Source organism: Pinus tabuliformis, chromosome 9 (genome assembly GCF_031772625.1).
Source record: "Pinus tabuliformis cultivar Carrire ecotype Pingquan chromosome 9, CPIR1, whole genome shotgun sequence".
Lineage (NCBI taxonomy): Eukaryota > Viridiplantae > Streptophyta > Pinopsida > Pinales > Pinaceae > Pinus > Pinus tabuliformis.
The window spans coordinates 1,669,584,020-1,669,606,122 of NC_142307.1; positions in this window are offsets into that span (position 1 = coordinate 1,669,584,020).

A 22,103-nucleotide genomic window follows, 5' to 3' on the forward strand; every position below is an offset into this window, starting at 1 on the left:
CTATGTCATCTAAGAAGATGTGGAGGGAGTAGAGCCTAAAGGCTCACCCTCACTAATCATCTCAATCCATCTGTGAGGATCTTCTATCTCCATCCTTTGTAGATAAGTGACCCGATCCTCCTCCCGGAAATTCGACCTCACATATGCCTCCTCCTCATCATCATCATCATCCTCAACCCCTTCTAGCCTTCTTGACAAATCCAAGATACTATCTGAAAGTGTCCTGATGACCAATGACTGCTCTGTAAGCTTTGTCTCAACCGTAGACAACCGCTTACTCATGTCTTCCATCCGCTTCTCATCCTCCATTTGCATCACTGCCAACTTATAATCAAGCCTTGTCACTCCAATGGTTGGAACACCAATGGGTACATCTTCCCTTCCATTATCCCCAGGAGGAGAATTGATTGTCTTCATATGTGCCTTCACCAGTACAAATTTCAACCCAATTCTTCTCATAGTATCTTCTCCCATGAAGTTGTGAGAGGCCCCACTATCCACCATAGTGAGCATATCAGCACCTCCAACCTTCATCCGAGCATACTCCAAACTGTTCCTCTCAGGATCTCTCCGAGAGACCACCTCCGTAGCAGCAGTAGCTCCAAGAATCTGCATCATCCCCACAGAAGCTTCTTCATTCTTCGTATCAGATTGTGAAATCGCAGCCACTTTCAGTTTAGAAGGACAGTTCTTCATTGTATGTGGTCCAACACATATCCAACACTTCAAGGCTTTCTTTGTCTTCGAATTATCATCTGATTTCGAAGCATCATCCTTCTTCTTATCTTTCAGCTTATCAGACTTCTTCTTCCTATCATCAGAAGTCTCATCATAATGCTCCACCAACCTGTCCACAGCAACAAAAGCTTCCTCAAGTGTTCTAATCCTCTGCCTCTTCACTTCATTGCATGCCCAAGGCTTCAACCCAATAATGAAGTTGAACACCTTGTCCCTCTCCGCCATGTCAGGAAGTTCCAGAACCGCACTTGAAAACTCCCGCTGATATGTATGAAGGTTCCCGGTCTGCTTTATGAACTTAATTTTCATCCTTGCTTCCCACCTTTCATCCTGAGCACTGAAATGGGTCTGCAAAGCTTTCTTCATCTCATCCCATGAAGTAATGTCACCAACACTGCCATTGGCAATCTGATCCATCCTCCTCCGCCACCACATCTTAGCATCCTTTGTCAAGAACTGAGCAGCCACTTTCACCTTTGTCTCATCATCAGATAGACCCAAGCATTCCAAGTATTGCTCCATGTCCCATAGAAAGTTGCCAAGAGTCTTTGCACTCCTTGTACCATCGTAAGATTCCAGTTCCTTGACTTTCACATGAGGCACTCCTCCACCTGACTTATGCCTCATGGCCTTCTTCAACACCGCGATCTCATCTCTGGCTTTGTCAAGAGATTTCTGCAAGTTAACGATCTCTGCAAGACCTTGGTCTCTTGCCTCTTCAATCTCCTTGACCTTACTTCAAGTTGTGTACACATAAGATCAGTGTACTCATGTTGAGTCTGGAGTTCATCGAGCTCTTCCCTCATCTTTGAATTGGCCTCTTGCCCTTTATCGAATTAGTCCAACTTCTTAGTCCAGAAAGCTTCCAAGTCCTCCATCTTCTCCAACACTTTTTCCATGAATTCCATAGTAGCATCCTTTGCACTCTGACTAGACCCAACCTGAGATTCAGCTGCCGTTGCTAACAGCTTACTTCTAATTTGCGATCTATTTTCGACCATTCAATAGCTTCACCAAGATACCTTCAACCTGAACCAGCCCTTGTTTCACTTGTATGTGAAACAACTTCCTTCTCCTGCAAGTACTTGCTTCCACTGCCACCAACTTTCAAGCTTCTTCAACCCTGAATCAGCTTCAATGTCTGCACTTCGTCACGAGCAACCTTGCTCTAATACCACTTTCACTTCGGTGAAGGTGTGTAGCAGCTTCAACCTTCAATGCCTGAATCAAATGCTCTGATACCACCTGTCACGCCCCCAAGCCTGTGGTAGTCTTTCAACCGCTCTAGGCGAGGTGCAGCACCACCGAACACTTTCTTTTCACCAATACTTATGTTCGTGGACTACTCCTAACCATTTATTCCTACTTAGTTTGTGTTTCGCAACCAAGTATTATTAATGTTTCCTTTATACCAATGAACACCCATACACATTCATTATCATCAGCAATTATAAACAAAGAACACAATTGCACAGTATAAAGGGAGGGGCAACTCCCTGAACAGTGAGTCTGCCTGAATAATATATTATATAGTCTTTCAATATTAAAAAGCTTTATAAGTATACTTGGGAACCCCAAGTTTCATACTTAGCCAAATTTACAATCTTCGGCAAACTCGGTTGCCTAGCTTGTCAGTGCCTCTGCACGGTCGCCGCACGACTCACCAACCCTTCGTTCACCTCGTCGCACGATCGTGTTGTTTGCCCAACTTGGGCACACCTCCAAGTCGCCACACACGGGCGCCTCCACCCGAGACACACCTTTGTCTACAATCTCAACACTTCACCAAGTCACCGTGCACACTTGCACGACGGGCGGGCGCTCACCCGAGTCACCCAATAACCAGTGCCAAGTCATCGCACAAACCGGGCGCCCACACACCGTGCACGCCTTTCTCCAACCGGCGGGCGACCCTGCCCGCACCCTTCACCCAAAACAAAGATGTGCGTTCACCTCTGTGCGGCCTTGCCCAAGAATGGGCACATCACCAAGCTATGTGGCTTCCTTGTTGCATCCACCTCTAATCTGTGCACTTCTCACATGTTTGAGTGATGAGCGAATGATGATGAAATGAGCTCCACGCTCCTCCAATATATACCAATGGTAGGGCGAAGTCTTGGCTGCCCAGCCGACTTGCCCAACGCCCCTACACCATCGCAATCTCACCCAAGGTGTATGTCGGCTTGCCCATGTTGTAGGTCGGCCGTGGGTTGAGCGCTCATGCTCCCCACGCATCTATAAACCCAACGCTCTCCTCTTCCTTGTGCGCATTAACATAACACCATCACACATGAAGCCTAAGCTCGCACCTCATCTTTTCTTTGTCGCACTTCAAGCTGGGAGCGCTCAAGGACTGTAGGTCCTTACATCCTCCTCCACCTGAAGTCGTTGTCATCCTCGACAACATACCATCCTCGTAGCCATCCACCAAGATCACCATCAATATTTGTTTCCTCCTCGGTCCATGATGTCAACTCCTCCACATACTACAAACATCCCTGCAACATATGTAGAACTCCCATCTCCATCATGTGTCGTCCTCATCCTGTGAATTGTCCTCCTCATCTACCTGATGTCAACATCTCTATGGTACACTGGTAGCCCTCATGACTTGAACTAGTCATGTGATCAGTCCAACTGTCACGCTCAAATCATAAGAATGTCCATCCTTATGCCTTCACCAACCTATCTCGGATTCTTCCGCATCTCAGACTCACCAAGAATCTCTCCCATGCTCAGGTTCATGAAAACTCCATCCCATCTGCAAAATGTCTTGATTCTTGATGCCAAGCCATCCCTGCACCATCTGTCATACATGCTTAACCTGTTTTAAGGACTCACTACCATGAGCAACTAACAATCAGCCCCATCTTCTATGTCATCTAAGAAGATGTGGAGAGGGTAGAGCCTGAAGACTCACCCTCACTAATCATCTCAATCCATCTGTCAGGATCTTCTATCTCCATCCTTTATAGATAAGTGACCCGATCCTCCTCCCGGACATTCGGCCTCACATATGTCTCATCATCATCATCATAATCCTCGACCACTTCTAGCCTTCTTGACAAATCCAAGATACTATCGGAAAGTTTCCTGATGACCAATGACTACTCAGTAAGCTTTGTCTCAACCGTAGACAACCACTTACTCATGTCTTCCATCCGCTTCTCATCCTCCATTTGCATCACTCCCAACTTACAATCAGGCCTTATCACTACAATGGTTGGAACACCAATGGGTACATCTTCCCTTCCATCGTAAATGTACAACTTCGTCAAATGTGGAACAATCATAGCATCAAATTGTTTCATGAATTCCATTCCTAGCACAACCTCATAGTCATCAATCCGCACTGTAGTGAAGTCGACCTTCCCTGTCCACTCACCTAGTGTTATGTCCACTTTCTTAGCTACACCAAGAACATTGTCAGGAGGAGAATTGACTGTCTTCATCTGTGCCTTCACTGGTACAAATTTCAGCCAAATTCTTCTCGCAATATCTTCACCCATGAAGTTGTGAGAATCCCCACTATCCACCATAGTGAGTATATCAGCACTCCCAACCTTCATCCGAACATACTCAAAGTTGTTCCTCTCAGGATCCCCCCGAGAGATCACCTCTGTAGCAGCAGCAGCACCACGTATCTACATCATCCCCACAGAAGCTTCTTCATTCTTCGCATTAGACTGTGCAATTGCAACCACTTTCGGTCTAGAAGGGAAATTCTTCACCATATGTGGTCCAGCACATATCCAACACTTCAAGGCTTTCTTCGTCTTCAAATTATCATCCGATTTTGAAGCATCATCCTTCTTCTTATCTTTCGGCTTATCAGACTTCTTCTTCCTATCATCAGAAGTCTCATCATAATTCTCCACCAACCTGTCCACAACAGCAAAAGCTTCCTCAAGTGTTCTAATCCTCTACCTCTTCACTTCATTGCATGCCCAAGGCTTCAACCCAATAATGAAATTGAACTCCTTGTCCCTCTCTGCCATGTCAGATAGTTCCAAAACCACACTTGCAAACTCTCGCTGATATGTCTGAAGGTTCCCGGTCTGCTTTATATACTTAATTTTCATCCTTGCTTCCCACGTTTCATCCTGAGGACTGAAATGGGTCTGCAAAGCTTTCTTCATCTCATCCCATGAAGTAATGTCACCAGCACTACCATTGGCAATCTGATCCATCCTCCTTCACCACCACATCTTAGCATCCTTTGTCAAGAACTGAGCAGCTACCTTCACCTTCGTCTCATCATTAGATAGACCCAAGCATTCCAAGTATTGCTCCATGTCCCATAGAAAGTTGCCAAGAGTCTTTTCACTCCTTGTACCATTGTAAGATTCCGGTTCTTTGACTTTCACATGAGGCACTCCTCCACCTGAGTTATGCCTCACGGCCTTCTTCAACACCACGATCTCATCTCTGGCTTCATCAAGAGATTTTCGCAAGCCCACGATCTCTGCAAGACCTTGGTCTCTTGCCTCTTCAACCTCCTTGACCCTTACTTCAAGTTGTGTACACATAACATCAGTGTACTCGTGTTGAGTCCAGAGTTCCTCGAGCTCTTTCCTCATCTTCGAATTGGCCTCTTGATCCCTGTCGACCAAGTCCATCTTCTTAGTCTAGTAAGTCTCTAAGTCCTCCATCTTCTCCAACACTTTTTCCATGAATGCCATAGTAGCATCCTTCACAACGTGACTAGACCCAGCCTGAGATTCAGCTGCCATTGCTAATAGCTTCCTTCTTCTTTGCAATCTAGTTTCGACCATCCAACAGCTTCAGCAAGATGCCTGCAACCTAAACCAGCTCTTGTTCCACTTGTATGTGAAACAACTTCCTTCACTTGCAAGTACCTGCTTCACTATCTTCAACTATCAAGCTTCTTCAACCCTGAATCAGCTTTCAATATCTGCACTTCATCATGAGCAACCTTGCAAGACTCCTCCAAGTCTTCAGACTAGCTCTGATACCACCTATCACGAAGTGCACGTGTGTATCAGCTTCAACACTTCAACACCAGCACCAGCGCCCCGGCACTAGCTCTTATTGCTCCATGTAACTCCCTACGGTTGATACCAACCGGGCACGTGCTCCACCCGCTCCACAAAATCGACTAAGGCATGAAAACTAAGCATGGGCGACCAAGGACGACATATATAATATAGGCGATGTTGGCATTCATGTTTATAAGGGCGAGTCGAGGAGGAGCTCGTCCACAAGCCGACCGAGGTAGCGATGGCAAACGGAGGATGGGTTGAGGGGCGGTCCCGCACCATGGGCGGGCCGACCTCCAAAAGACATAGAACGATTGCTTGGGTGCGTCAGTTGGAAACATAATTGGAGAGTCCGCCAAGGGCATAGCTCTCTGTGAAGGAAACATATATACACATGACAAAGGATGGCATTTTCACCATCGAACTTGGCTCGCTCGAACAAGGAGGAAGTGTGCAAAAGGGATAGGAGCTGCGGCAAAGGCACAGGTCTACACGCCCGCTTGCCTGGCAGCCTACATAGAGTTTGCACACGGTTGTGTTCGGTTGAGGCACAGGTGGAGGGTGCGCTAGGGCGCTCGCCCACCGGAACGTTGAACAAGTTTTGGGTTGTGTTGGGCATGGGTCGTGCACGGGCACGCCCGCCCGTTTGGGAAAGAAAACTTGTGTTGTAAATCAGTTAATTCGTGGTGATACCACCATGCGCTCTTGCACGGGTGGGCGCCCGACTTGGGTATAAACGCCGGTGGAGCCAAGCTCCTGGTCATTGTACAAAAACTCTTCATATATAATAAAAGATTATTATACATGTGATGTTGTTCTCCTGCTGTTTTATGATTGTATTATATTAATGGTTTCTACACATTAATATGTTATTCATGTTTTATGATGAATGTTAAGGCGTAGTTCGTAAAGTAATGTAACAATGGTGAATGTTAATTACTTAGGCGGTGCCGCACCCGGCCAATTTAACGAAAAAAGAATTGGGGGCGTGACAGGTGGTATCAAAGCAGGCTCATAGGTGGTGAAACCGTCGCTGGATGAACGTAGAGAACAGACATGTATGCAGGGAAAAGTTATGGATAAATCGTGGATTAACAGTCTCGGTTTCGTGGACTTGATGGTTCATGGAAAGACCATTCAAGCTCTGGTGGACACGGGGGCCACTCATAACTTCATGATTACACGGTTAGAAAAAGAGGTTGGACTGATGATCTTCCCATCGAATGTGGAAGTCAAGGCAGTGAACTCTAGAGCTAAAGTGGCGGGTTTGGCACATGAAGTGCCTGTGCAGATAAAAGACTGGAAGGGTCAGTTGGACTTCACAGTGATGGAGATGAACGACTTCGATATGATACTCGGACAAGATTTCTTGAAGGGAAATAGGGCTATTGTTGTCCCCTTCTGTGATGAGGTGGTGCTGGTTGGACAGTCACAAACTTGGACTTTTCCCACTCATAGGAAAAGGAGGGAAATCAAGGTGCAACATGTTTCGGCACTGAGTTTGGAGAAGGCTATGAAGGAGTCAAATATGGAGACATATGCGGTGATTTTCAAGGATGTCGAAGGTGATGGAGTGGGGACACCTGTTCCAACCGAGATTTCTGAGGTACTGGCCAAGTATGCAGATTTGATGCCTGATGAGCTACCAAAGAAGCTTCCACCAAGGCGTGCAGTGGACCATAGCATTGAGTTTGAGCCAGGGAAACAACCCCCGACTAAAGCACCTTATCGGTTGTTAGGACCTGAGTTGGAAGAATTGAAACGAAAGCTAAAGGAGTTAGCTGATGCAGGTTTCATCAGACCTTCAAGGTCCCCTTATGGAGCTCCGGTATTATTCAAGTAGAAGAAGGATTCGAATGAGCTACGGATGTGCTATGATTACCGTGCATTGAACAAGCAGACGATAAGGAACAGGAATCCTTTGCCATTGGCTACTGATTGCTTTGGCAAGCTTGCGAAAGCCCGAGTGTTTTCCAAGTTGGACTTGAGGCATGGGTATTATCAAGTGCGAATAGCTTAAGGAGACGAGAGGAAGACCGCGACAGTAACAAGGTATGGTAGCTTTGAGTTCCTTGTTATGTCATTCGGGTTGTGTAATGCTCCTGCTACGTTTTGCAATTTGATGAATGATGTCCTACGACCATACTTTGATTCGTTCGTAGTAGTGTACTTGGACGACATAGTGGTGTTCAGTGACAACATGGAGGATCATAAGAAGCACTTGGTGCTGGTGTTTGAGGCACTGAGGGCAAATCAGTTATTCTTGAAGAAGTCTAAGTGTGTGTTCGCTTAGACCGAGATTCCGTTCCTTGGGCATATAGTTGGTCAAGGGTACATACAGATGGAGCCGAGCAGAGTGAAGGCGATCGAGGACTGGGTTGAGCTGAAGAATGTCCATGAGATGAGGGTGTTTTTGGGCTTGACCAACTACCAACGGAAGTTTGTAAAGGGGTACTGCAAGGTAACATCATCACTGATAGACCTATTGAAGAAAGAGAAGAGGTGGATTTGGACGGATAAATGTCAAAATGCATTTGATGACTTGAAGAACAGGATGGTTACAACACCGATACTAAAGTTTCTTGAGTTTGAGAGACCGTTTGAGGTACACACTGATGCCTCGAATTTTGCCATAGGATGGGTTCTTATGCAAGATGGGCATCCGGTGGTGTACGAGAGTCGGAAGTTGCAGGATATAGAACGGAGGTATCTGATCCATGAGAAGGAGATGACTGCAATAATTCACTGTCTTCATGTGTGGAGGCATTCCCTGATTGGGAAGCCGTTTGTTGTCAAGACGGACAACGTTGCAGCAAGTTATTTTGCATCACAACCAAAGCTTTCTGCGAAGCAAGCTCGTTGCCAGGACTTCTTGGCAGAATTTGACATGACTGTTGAGTATAGACCGGGAAGGCACAATGCGGTAGCAGATGCCCTTAGCAGGAAGGGACAACTTGCAGCATTGGAAGGAGAAGACCGAGCAGAGAGGAGTAGGAGTTGGATTCAGATGTCAGAAGAGATGCAGAATAAGCTCAAGAAAAGTGTTGAAACCAATACTTTGGTGCAGAATATAGTGAAGCAGATAAAGGAGGGAAAGGCACGAAAGTTCTTTCTACGGGACAGGTTCTTGTTCTTTGGAAACCGACTCTATGTTCCAAAGTCATCTGGGCTCAGGAGGCAACTTTTGAAGGAGTGCCATGACTCACTGTGGGCTGGCCACCCAGGGCAGCGTCATTCATTGGCATTGTTGGAGAGAGGATTCTTTTGGGAGAAGATGCGAGAGGATGTGGAGGAGTATGTACATACGTGCATCATTTGTCAGCAGGACAAATCGGATACTCAGAGACAAGGAGGACTGTTGTAGCCTTCACTGATTCCTGAGAGACCATGGATGAGTGTCTCGATGGACTTCATCACTTAGTTGCCACAGGTTCAGGGGTATAATGGGATAATGGTCGTGGTTGATCATTTTTCCAAGTATGTTGTCTTTGTTCCAACAAAGATACCTTGTGGAGCCGAGTGGACTGCGGAGTTGTTCTTTAAGAACATAGTGAAGTATTGGGGGATGCCGTTGAGCATCGTGTCGGATACAGATCCGCGTTTTACAGGCAGATTTTGGACCACATTGTTCAAGTTAGTCGGGACAGAGTTGTTGATGAGTTCAAGTTACCATCCGCAGACAGATGGGCAGACTGAGAGGATCAATGCATTGCTGGAGGACTACTTGAGACATTATGTGACGGCTGATCAGAAGAATTGGCTTGAACTCTTAGATATTGCTCAGTTCAATTACAATATTCAAAAGAGTTCTGCAACAGGGTATTGTCCATTTGAGTTGGTGAATGGGCAGATGCTGGTTGCGCCGCATACCGTAGTGACAGGAGGGTTTTTTAGGAGTCCTCATGTGAAGAAGTTCATGAAGGCTTGGGATAAGACCTTGGAGTTGGCACGGTTGTTCTTGCACGAAGCTGCAAGGAGAATGAAGAAATGGGCTGATCGAGGAAGACGAGATGCGCACTTCAGTGTAAGGAGATATGGTGTTTCTCAGGATTACCAGGGAGCAGTTTCAGCCAGCCAAGGGGACTACGAGCAAACTAACACAAAAGTATGAGGGACCATTTCGAGTGAAGAAGAGAGTGGGGGAAGTTGCTTACAATCTGGAGCTTCCACACCATATGCACATGAAGCATCCAGTTTTTCACATTAGTCAGTTGAAGAGATGCAGACTTGATGTTGATCAACCAGAGAGAGTTGAACCGCCGAGAGGACCAGCCAGGATTGTGGACAAGCCAGGACTGGAGTTGGATAATATTTTGAGCTTCAGAACTACAGGGATTGGTTGCCACATGAAGCGGGAATTTCTTGCTAGACGGAAGAATGCACCGGAGGAAGAAAGCTGGGAATCGGAGGACTCACTTTGGAGATGGAAGAAGAAGATTGAGAAGTATGACAGGAAGCTTCTGAGGAAGTCGGGATTGTCGAGGGCAACAATGATTTCGAGTGGGGGAGGATGTAACACCCTGCGGTTGATACCAACCAGGTGTGCGCTCCACCCGCTCCACAAAATCGACTAAGGCATGAAAACTATATAAAATATAGGTGATGTTGGTGTTCATGTTTATAAGGGCGAGTCAAGGAGGAGCTCGTCCATAAGTCGACCGAGGTAGCGATGGCAAACGGAGGATGGGTTGAGGGGTGGTCCCGCACCATGGGCTGGCTGACCTCGAAAATACATAGAACGATTTCTTGGGCGCATCGGTTGGAAACATAATTGGAGAGTCGGCCAAGGGCATAGCTCTCCATGGAGGAAACATATATACACATGACGAAGGATGGCATTTTCACCATCGAACTTGGCTCTATCGAACAAGGAGGAAGTGTGCAAAAGGGATAGGAGTTGCGGCAAAGGCGCAGGTCTATGCGCCCGCTTGCCGAGTAGCCTACACGGAGTTGTGTTCGGTTGAGGCACAGGTGGAGGGTGCGCTAGGGCGCCCACCCACCGGAACGTTGAACATGTTTTGGGTTATGTTGGGTGTGGGTCGTGCACGGGTGCGCACGCCCATTCAGCAAAGAAAACTTGTGTTGTAAATCGATTAAGTCGTGGTGAGACCACCGTGTGCTATTGCATGGGTGGGCGCCCGACTTGGGTATAAACGCCAGTGGAGCCAAGCTCCCAGTCATTGTACAAAAACTCTTCATATATAATAAAATATTATTATACATGTGATGTTGTTCTCCTGCTTTTCTATGATGGTTTTATACTAATGGTTTCCGCACATTAATATGTTATTCATGTTTTATGATGAATGTTAAGGCGTAGTTTGTAAAGGAACGTAACAATGGTGAGTGTTAATTACTTAGGCGGTGCCGCACCCGGCCAATTTAACGAAAAAAGAATTGGGGCCGTGACAGATTTGTTTGGGTGGCAACTGACTATCTCTTTCTTTTCCAGATCGGGAATTGCGGTGACGATGAGGGTTAAATGCAACAAGTTCCATGAGCATTATATCGGTACTTTGTCATGTACTAGCTATTCCAATTCATTCTCCATCTTCCGTCGGGATTAGGATCTGATCTTTAATGTGACATCGTTACTTTTACGTGCCTAATCTGGCCTCATATCTATCGTGGTTTTTCTTCCCTCCCGTTGTTTGTCCACATGCAAGTCCCACATCACCTGCTGATCCACACTGCGTTTCCTTTGAACCCTATACTTTGGGACCCTTCTACACCTGAGTTCATGGAGGTTTCTAATCCATTTGTATCTGACACCTCAACACATGAGGAATTCATTAACGCCACTTGCACTGTGGAAGGGACTGGTGTTGCAGGCATGATGGGAGGCCTGAATCGGATGCCACAATTCCTTGTCGAGACGAGGAGTCACTGTGGGGACACATTTTCGATGGATCTTGATTCATGTGACACACTCCATCGTTGGTCGACAGATGGTACACATGCCTCTCGCCACTAGAGACCTAAGCAAAAGAGGAAAGTGGTTCACAAGAGCTCATAGACACAGTTACTCATTTTTGGATATGATGTGGTTCTGGACAGGGTTATCAGTCTACATAAGCAAGCTTTAGTCGACCATTTGTATTTCATTGACCTTCAAGAGGAGGAGATGTAAAGCTGGGTGGAAGATAAGTGGAAGAGTTTATTAGCATATGTACCCATTGTGAGACGCCTTATGAACTCTTGGTATAGTTTCAATTTTTTACACCAAGTGGACCTGGAGAAAATTATTAGCATTCCATGGGTTAGAGGAAGGGGCTTCATGTCACTGCATCCATGGTATATCGGGTTCAACCCTCTCAAGGGTACTCCCCGACACAAATATATGGCTCGAATTGCCTGGATTACCCATTGAGTTATGAGCTCGAAGGGTTTTCATGGATATTGGGAAGACAATTGGAATTCGAAGTGCATTAGCCCCATGGATAAGCAAGTTTCTTGGGTGTTGACAGAAAGGGGACTCTCGAGAGGCTTACCTGCTCATATTGACCTAGCCTAGGACCATATTCAGATTCATTCAGACGTTGGACTACTGGTGTATCCCTTTCCTCTACCTTATATGTGATCGCACTGGACACCTGAAAGCACAATGCTCATATATATATGTTCATAGGACTCGGAGGGATTGTGAGGACCTACATGGGAGCGCTTGGCCACTACGAACAACTATTTCTCACATGGAGGCTCATCTGTTGCCGCATAGACTTCCAGGTACACACCATTCATCTCACCCTTCTTCCTTTGAAGGTCATGCCTTGAATGGAAAATCTCTCTCCTCTCACCCTGAGCACACATCGTCACCTCATTCTACCCGACCATCCTCATTGGAATCAAAGTTTCTACATCCCTGTGATATCCAACTAAGGCCACTGTCTGGGGCTTAATTATCTCATGATCCCACCTCACTTCACACCCCCATTTCACAGGATGTGTCTCCACATAAGCATACCACCATACCACTCCCTCATTATTTGCATCTCCCCCGGGATCCTCCCCACACATTCTCGGGCAACCTGCTTCGCTGAATATCTCTCATATCCAAACTATGAAACCTGTGGATATCCCCTCCTATGAGACCCCAAACTCTCACACTCTGGGTCCTCCTTTCCCATCTCCGAGAAACTCTGTTGATAGCGAGATCGAACACCTACTCACCAAGCCTATGCTCGACCTACAGTCCCTCACTATCCATCGTTCCAAAACTCAGTCATCCCCATATATTAGCCCCAATTTGGGATTTAATATCACTATCTAATGTAGGAATAACATGGGAAGCCGACATTTCAGGGGCAGACGTAAGAAGCTACCATTTTCGATCACTGAATCTCTAGTTGATATCCCTATTAGCACCACTTTAGACCCTCAGCCCCTTAGAGAATAGATGTCTGATTCCTCATTGAAATGAACCTTTGCATATTAGTCAACATGTGAGGACTTGGGGACTCGCACAAATTTCTAGCCCTCAAAGATCTCTTCTTTTCTATGAAACCTGCTATCATTCTCAAGCATGAATCAATGACTCTTTCCCATAACACTCTTCATAATTTTAGGAAGATCTTTCCCACATTCCATATGGTGGACATGGACTCAATGGGACACTTGAGTGGACTGATTGCAATGTGGGATCTAGGGTGGTTTAGATTCTCAGCATACAGATGTTTTTTTTTAATCTTACTTACTGGGCAGCGCCAAGGCTTTGCTGGATGTATCAGGATCCTCAATATATATGCACCATACAAGGATCGTAGTGGATTTTTGGAAAGACTAATGGAGGTTGCGTTATTTAAATTGGACTCTCTTATTGTTGCGGGGGATTTTAATGCCACCAACGTGTTGGAGGAATGTTAGGGAATGCACAAAATGATGGACTCATTGGTAGATAAACTCAAAAATTTCTTTTTGGTATGAAATTTGATTGATATTCGACCAAGGAGCTGGTTCCTACTTGGCACAATGGGAGCTCTGGCACAAAACAGATTACCAAAAAACTCGACCGGTTTCTTATTCAGGACGATCTCATGGCATGAATGGGTAACTTGCAGTCATCAGTTTTGAAGACATATATTTCAGATCACCTACCTATTACAATGTTCTGGAGGAAGGCACAATCTAGGATGGGTATCCCTTTTAAATTTAATCACATATGGATCGAGGATCCTGAATTTGGATCATTTGTGAGAGACACATGGACACAAATTGGGGTATTGAGCATGACTCCTATGTGGGCTATGGTACACGAGCTAGAATTACTCCGAAGGAAGGTACACAATTGGAAAATACAAAAAAAAATATGTCATGTAAGGAACTGGATGTGATTCTCTATCAGCTGGAGGAGCTGGGCAGAATCTGGATATGGGTAATCCATCCATTGACCTTATCAATAATATCAAAGCTCTAGAGGCGAAAAAATAGGAGCTACTACACATACAGGAAGTGGACGGGAGACTAAAGAGCAGGGCTATTTGGCTTAAGGACGGGGATAGAAATTCGAAGATCTTCCACAAATATGCAAGCTATCAGAGGCAGATAAATTCAATATGGAAAATTAAGGATACAAATGACAGTGAGGTACGCACTCCCAAAAATCCAACGGGTTGCGGTGGCATATTTTCAACATGCATATCAACGCAGAGGTAATATGCACATCGAGGATCAACTATGGGTAGCCGAACTTTATCCCAATATGTTCGATGAAAACAACAACTGATAATTGTACAAAGATGTTGATTTGGAGGAAGTTCACTCCGTCCTGAAAACATTTTCCATAGATAATGTCCTAGATGAGACAAATGGACTGTTGAACTTTTCCTCCATTTTTTTTTATCTCATGGAAACAGATCTCATTCATATGGTGGAACAGTCCAGATTGGAAGGATGCATCACGGGTGAGATCAACTCGACATACATTTCCCTCATCCCAAAGAAGCAGAAATTGCGGTATTTCTATGATTATAGACCCATCTCTCTTTGTAATCTCATTTATAAATTGATTTCTAAAATCATAGCTCTGCGTACCAAAATACCATGTCTACATATATCACTATGAAGCAATATGGATTTCTTCAAGATAGACAGATTCATGATGGAATTGCCACAACTTGGGAATGCATTCACTCCATACACATTAAGAAACTGGATGTCGCTATCATGAAGGTGGATTTGTAAAGGACATACGATAATATTGGTTGGAGCTTATTTCACATTTCATAACACAAAATTGGGCTTCACACTCATAACATTGAATGGATTATGGCCTGTGTTACATATGTATGTTTTTTGGTCATCATTAATGGATACCCAACCAAATACGTTGGGGCAGGATGCGGGCTGAGACAGGGGTGCCCACTTTCCCCCATGCTTTTTATTTTGATAATGGATGGGCTTAGTCTCAGGATTCAAGATGCTTGCTAGAGGGGGGCATACTTGCCACCGCCGATGGGCAGGAATATAAGAGTATCACACAACCTATTTGTTGATGATATCCTTACTTTTGGTATCATTTCAAGGAACTCATGGCTTACACTACATCAAATATTCCATTGTTTCAGCCACGCATCCGACCTGTACATGAATAAGGAAAAATCATATTTCTTATATGGAGATGGTATACAGGAAGATATTTCATATATTGCAAACCCATTTGGGGTGAGGGCTACTCTGATAAGGGATGGTTTGAAATATCTGGGATACATTATCAAGCCCAATTGCTATCACATCCAAGACTGGACATGGCTTGTGGACAGATTCTACAGGAAGATATCGGGATGGGCACACAGATGCCTTACTCTTGGAGGCATAGTCATTCTTGTGCAATCCATCCTACAACAAGTGGTTGTTTACTGGGCAAACCTTTTATGCATTCCTACATCCATCATTAAACAAATTAATAGGACTATTGCTAGCTTCATTTGGGAGGGTAATGGTACTAGACATAAATTTCATTTGGTTTCATTACATAAGATCACTAGACCAAAGACATTGGCGGGGGTGGGGCATTATGAATATCAAACTTTTTGGATGGGCATTACTCATGGAATCTCTATGGTGGGGTCTGATGAGCACAGGTATATCGAGCTAGATCATAGAAACTAAATATCTACGAGATATAAATTCAGTCACTAGATGAGGTAAGGATTGATCGGTAACATGCGAGGATTTGTCATATGGAACAACCTAAATAAGGTTCGGTTTTGGTTTTTGGATCACATAAGCTCAGTTATGGGATCTAGGAAGGACATTATTATTGGTAGGGAAAACATCCTTGGAGCGGATCTGCATGAACACTACTCTGAGGTACTCACACATTGCCTTAATACTAGAGGTATTATATTTTATGATCAAGTAATCTATGATTGGTCTAGAAACATGCCAATTTGGCACAAGGCGGAGGATCTGGGACTGCGTGGGGAAGTAGCCATTACTTGGAAGAAAATTTTTGCAGAGCTACAGAGTGCTTGGATTTGCAGATTCGACATGGGAGATCAGTTTGGGTGGGATGGAATCATGAAAAAAGGTACTATCTCGGTTGTGGATATATATATATATATATATATATATATATATTGTTGCAGGACTCACAATATGTATGATCGTTCTTAGTTTACCAAGTTCTGGATAGTGAAGATCCCCTACAAGCTTATTTTGTACACATGGCTTGTCTGACAAAATAAAACGCTCACCTGGGAGAATTTAAAAAGAGGGACCTGCTGGGACCGAATATCAGTGCTTTCTGTCGACGGGAGGATGAGGATAATGCACATATGCTCTTAAGGTGCCTATTTGCAAAACAAATCTGGCAAGGTTTGTCTATCATGCTTTCATTTACATATATTGAACATGCTTCCATTATATCATGCATGTTGTGGTGGAGCACACAAAATAGGCAGATGCGTGTTATCCCAATGATGACTTTCTAGGAGATTTAGAAAGCTAGGAACAACATTATTTTTGAAAACAACTTTCTCAATATAGACAGGATCATCAATAACATTCACATATGTTTGGAACCACTACTGCTGCCATCATCCCATATCCCCAAGGTGCAACAGGAACAAGATGATCCTTTTATTGCTTTCCGAGGAGGTTTCTTTGACAATGTTGAACAAGGTCATAGATGTGGGTGTTGGATTTGGATTTGCATGGATGACTGCACACAGTACATGATACACTGGAGTGGCGGAGATGGGACTAACATGAAGGTAGAGGCTATCGCACTTTGGGGCCTACTATGGTTCGTGGATTATCTAGAGATTCAACACATCAACATATATGGAGATTCCCAAGCTATCTGATCACTCATGTTTTGGGATCTTCACACATTTCTCATCCATATCTATAGGGTTGCTGCAACGTATCAAATGTTTTTGGGATTCTCTAAGGGGGTTACCTATCAACACCTACACACGGCACACAACGAAGTCGCTGATGCTTTATCTAAGCTTGGACTCCTCGACCCATTGGAGGACTTTTATATTTCACTAGGGGCAGAGGGAGACTTGTTAGATGCTGGTCACATGCCATTTCCTTGACACTCATTTCACTGTCTTTCTTTTGCTTTTCATCACTATGCTGGCTTTTACATTTGGGATTTTTGGGAACATGTTTTTCTCTTGATGCTGGGTCACCTTCATGGACTGTTATTGATAATAAGCTCTACCTATATCTCTGTTTTAGATGATGTTTTACTCTGTTGTTGACATGGACCAGATCCTATCACAGCACCTTATATTTATGGTATCTTTCTTCATATTTATGTTGCATCCTCGTGGATATGTACTGACTTTACTACATAAATAAAATGAGCGTTTTTTATCCTGAAAAAGAGACTCGGAGGTTAGCATGCTCACCTAACTTAAAGGTGGGCGCGGATTTTCCAATGCATATCACTGATGCTTACCGTGTGTGAATATATAGGTAGTGTCCTCAAACTAAATGGTTGACTTCCTTCTATAACTCGTGGTTGGGTTCTAAGTCAATGCATTCACAAGTTTGTAATGTCCGGCGACTCGTATCCTTATTATCAATGTCAACACAATTGCATTCTCTGCAAGGTCGTTCTACAATCGACTTTTGTGCAGTCGAAAATTTGTTCGTTGACTTGGGGAGAGTTGCAATTTCGTTCAAAACGACAGAACCGACTTTGGACGGATAGAATAATGGCTTTGAATCTTTTGACCCAGCCCGTAAGGCACGCTAACCACAAATTATCGAGTATTGACTTCTACAAAAACTAGTAAATAAGTAATGAAGACAGAGCCGTCCATAAGATTTGTCATTGCGTGAAGAATGATCTCAGATTCCGATTCGTGGAAATTAAATTAATTAATGATGATCTTCATGGCTTTTAATCATATGCCCTCCCTAGGAAAACCACTCCACTCCTGAATTCAACGAGGGAATAGCCATCATGGTGGAACAACCTTGTCTTTTTGTAATTTAATTAATCTTAACTGAGCCTTCCACCAAACCTACAAACTACCCTATTAGTTGCGCAGGAAATCTCCGAGAGTATGTTTTAGCGGATATTTTCTTACTGTGGACAAAAGAATGGTCATTTCCATAGAATCTTGGCCATAATAATGTTCTCACATATTTTGTTCCCGGACATCAAATTAGTTGAAAGGGATTCTTACTGTTTTTTACCATGCTGTGATCGTAACTGTAATTTCTTTTTTTGGCTAATGATAGAAGCTAAATTGGTGCGAGTAACATTAGTTTCCAATGTATGCACATGAGTGCATGATGGTGTGGTCGGGGCGGACAGTTTGCACGCCCCGGGGCATTCGAGTCTTGTGTCTTGTGGAGCTGCGCGGATGCTGCAGCGTATTTGGTCCCATGGCGTATATTCTGGTACCGCTGCACAGCAGCATATACAGGCTTCTATGTGTTTGTAATGTGTTTGTCCTGATGTGACGGTTGTCAGTTTGTTCTGACACGTATATGTACAAAAAGAGGGCCCATAAATGCTTCTAAAGGGAACTAGCCCCTCCCATTTTAAAAAAAAACATTAGTTTCCAATGTATAAAATTAAGGTTAACAAATGTTAAAGGAAAAGAAATTAGTGCGCACTTTATTGAAATTAGCTATATAAAATTAAAACCGAGTTAAAAGATCTAAAAAAATAAAATAAAAAGTGATGTGAATTGGATTGATTATCCATACTTATTTTATAAATATTATTTGAATTTTTTTAATTCGATATAATTATTAATATTAGCACAATAATATTAATAAATGTTGTTGATATAGAGCATTAATATTATGGATTTATTATTAATAGTTTTCGCGGGTTTTGGATAGACAGTGATCACGTTGTTAAGATATTCCTTGATGTGAAGTCCCATATTCAATTCCTTGCTCCGATCAAGGTGATATATTGGAAATGATGAAGATGTAGACCTCAGGAACTTAAAAAAAAATATTAATATTAATAACTATAAGATTATAAAAATAATTATTATATTATAATTATGACACCTAAATAGGGCGGGAACTGAACCATGACTTAACATCTAGGGGTGTCTTAACAACACACCCAAGGCTCGGTAGAGCCAACCGAATTAATATTAAAAAATCAAGGGATTAATATTATAAATCCAATGGATATTACAAACCCAGAGGATTATTAATATTATAAATACAAAAGATGATAATATAAACCCAAAAGATTAATAATATTATAAACATAAAGAAATAATATTACATCAAAGTAATTAATATTATAAACCCAGGGAATTAAATTACACACCTAGGGGTTAATAAAATCAAGTGATTATGAATATTATAAATCCAAAAAATTGATAGTATAAATCATTACTCATTAATATAATAACCCCAAAAAATTAATTAAACCAAGAGATTTATATTATAAATTCTAGAAATGATATTAAATCATAATAATAATATTATAATCTTTTGACTTTAAATATTATATATATATATATATATATATATATAAAGTTACACTAGCAATAGATTTATAGGCCAAGGAATTTGTAGAATCTTGTCATTGAATTTTTACATAAAGTTCTCTTAGAGCCACTATTAAAATGACAAAAAACTTCATACACTCATAGTTCAGTGAGGAATTGACGTAGGAGGCAATTGAACAGCAACTGCACAATAATTGAACAGCAACTAAATAGCAATTGAAGGGTAACTGAACAACAACCAGGCCTACGTTGACTTCCCGCGTTGACTTTCCCTTTTGAACAACACTTCACTCTACGCCATTCATTTCCTCTGTCCAGATCTAACTGTCGGCAGTGACATCGCAGATTGCAAATCGCATTTTTGCTCGGCCAAGGTTCATTCACTCTTGAATGATGTGATGCGATATGATCCAACAGTCAACAATCAACAATCATCCAAAGGTTGACGCGATATCGCACAGGGAACTTGCGGGGCGCTACCCACCTCATAGAGCCGATATGATCTATAAACCTTGATCTATAGAAATTTGGGTCCGAGTTTAGACTTAAACTCGGCCACTTTAAAATCCGATATCCCTTGGATAACAGAGTTCCTCAAATCCTTCGGCTAGTGTCTCTTCATCTAACACACGATTTAAACACAGGCTTAACCCCGTTATTGACTATGACGTAAGCAATTGAACTTTAGATCGATGGTGAGGATGGAGTATAGGCCTTCAACCACGATCGAACCTTTATGTGCTCCTCTAACCCCGTCCTTAATACTAATGATTGTGATTAACGCTTAAATACTGAGATTAACAATTAAAATATGAAAAAGAGAGAAAATACCCAGATGTGCTTCAAAACGCAGATTCACAGAAATAAACGAGAGTTTTCATCAGGATCAACACATAGATGCACACTAAAACAAATTCCTTCAATATCATAATGGTTATAGAGTCTTGGCCCTCTCGGCTCAATCACAACGAATTAACAAACCTCTATTTCAATCTTAAAACACTCTCTATCACTCAACTCTCACCTCTCGCTCAATCCTCAATCATCTTAGCTAATCGTTCTTCATTACATTTTCTTCCTTTTATGAATCAAATCCTATCTAATTGTACGAACAACTCAATCTCTATTTTAAACAATCTAACAATCAAATCTCTATTTTCAAGCTCCATTACACACTTATGCTAACAACTTATCCTTCAATCCAAAATAAGACAGTTTCCTAACTATTACATTAATGAATTATAGATCATTTTCGACAGATCCAACCCTCTCAACCAAAACTGACTTTTGACCACTCAGATCAATGAAATTCACTCATTTAGCCACAACATGTGAACAAACCTTCACATTGTTGGCTAAGTCCGGATGCTCCTGCATCAGACTCCCGGGGAAGAAAAGAATCATCCCTCAAGACTTTGAGGGTTTACTCCATACTTCTGCAACTCTGTTGTTGTCAACCAACTAGCATCCTCCACTGGCTGTCCTTTCCATTTGACTAGATATTGATAATAAATTTGTCCTCTGATTCTTTTGGATACTCTTTTCTCCAAAACAGCTTCCACCTCTCTCTTAACTGTCTTTAGCATCTGTTCCTCCCAGTTCAAAGTTTGAACTTCATCTTTTGTAGTTTCCTCTTGTAGCTCTGTCTCTGTCTCTTTGTATGGACACAAATCTGCAACATTAAAGATAGGTGATATTCCAATCCCTTCTGGCAATTCAATTTCATAAGCATTAGTTGAAAACTTTCTTACAATTCTACATGGTCCTATCTTTTTCATTTTTAGTTTATTGTAAGTCTTAGCAGGAAATCTTTCTTTCTCAAATACACCATCACTAAATCTCCCACTTGGAATTCTTTCTCTCTTCTTTTCATATCTGCTCTCTGTTTATATTTGCTACTACTTTCCTGCAATCTGCCTTTGACATCTTCTTGTAGTCTCGACATCTGCTCTGCAAACTCTTCAGCTTTTGCACTTTTTGTTTCTTGTTTACCCAAATTTCTGAGCTCATACACACCTCTTGGATTCATCCCAAAAACAATTTGAAATGGGCTCATTCCAGTACTTCGGTTTGGAGTGTCATTATAAGCAAACTCAGCTTGAGCTAGTGCTGAATCCCACCGCTTAGGATTTTGATACACTAAACTTTTCAATATTTTCCCCAAGCTTCTATTTACTACTTCAGTCTGTCCATCTGTTTGAGGATGGTACGCTGAACTAAAACTGAGGTTAGTTCCTAGTTTCTTCCAAAGAATCCTCCAGAAATTCCCTACAAACTTTGTATCTGTATCAGACATAATACTTACAGGCAATCCATGTAATTTTACAATTTCTGAAAGAAAAAAGATTACCAATATTTGTTGCATCACTCGTCTTTTTATATGCAATGAAATGTGCCATCTTGGAAAATATATCTACCA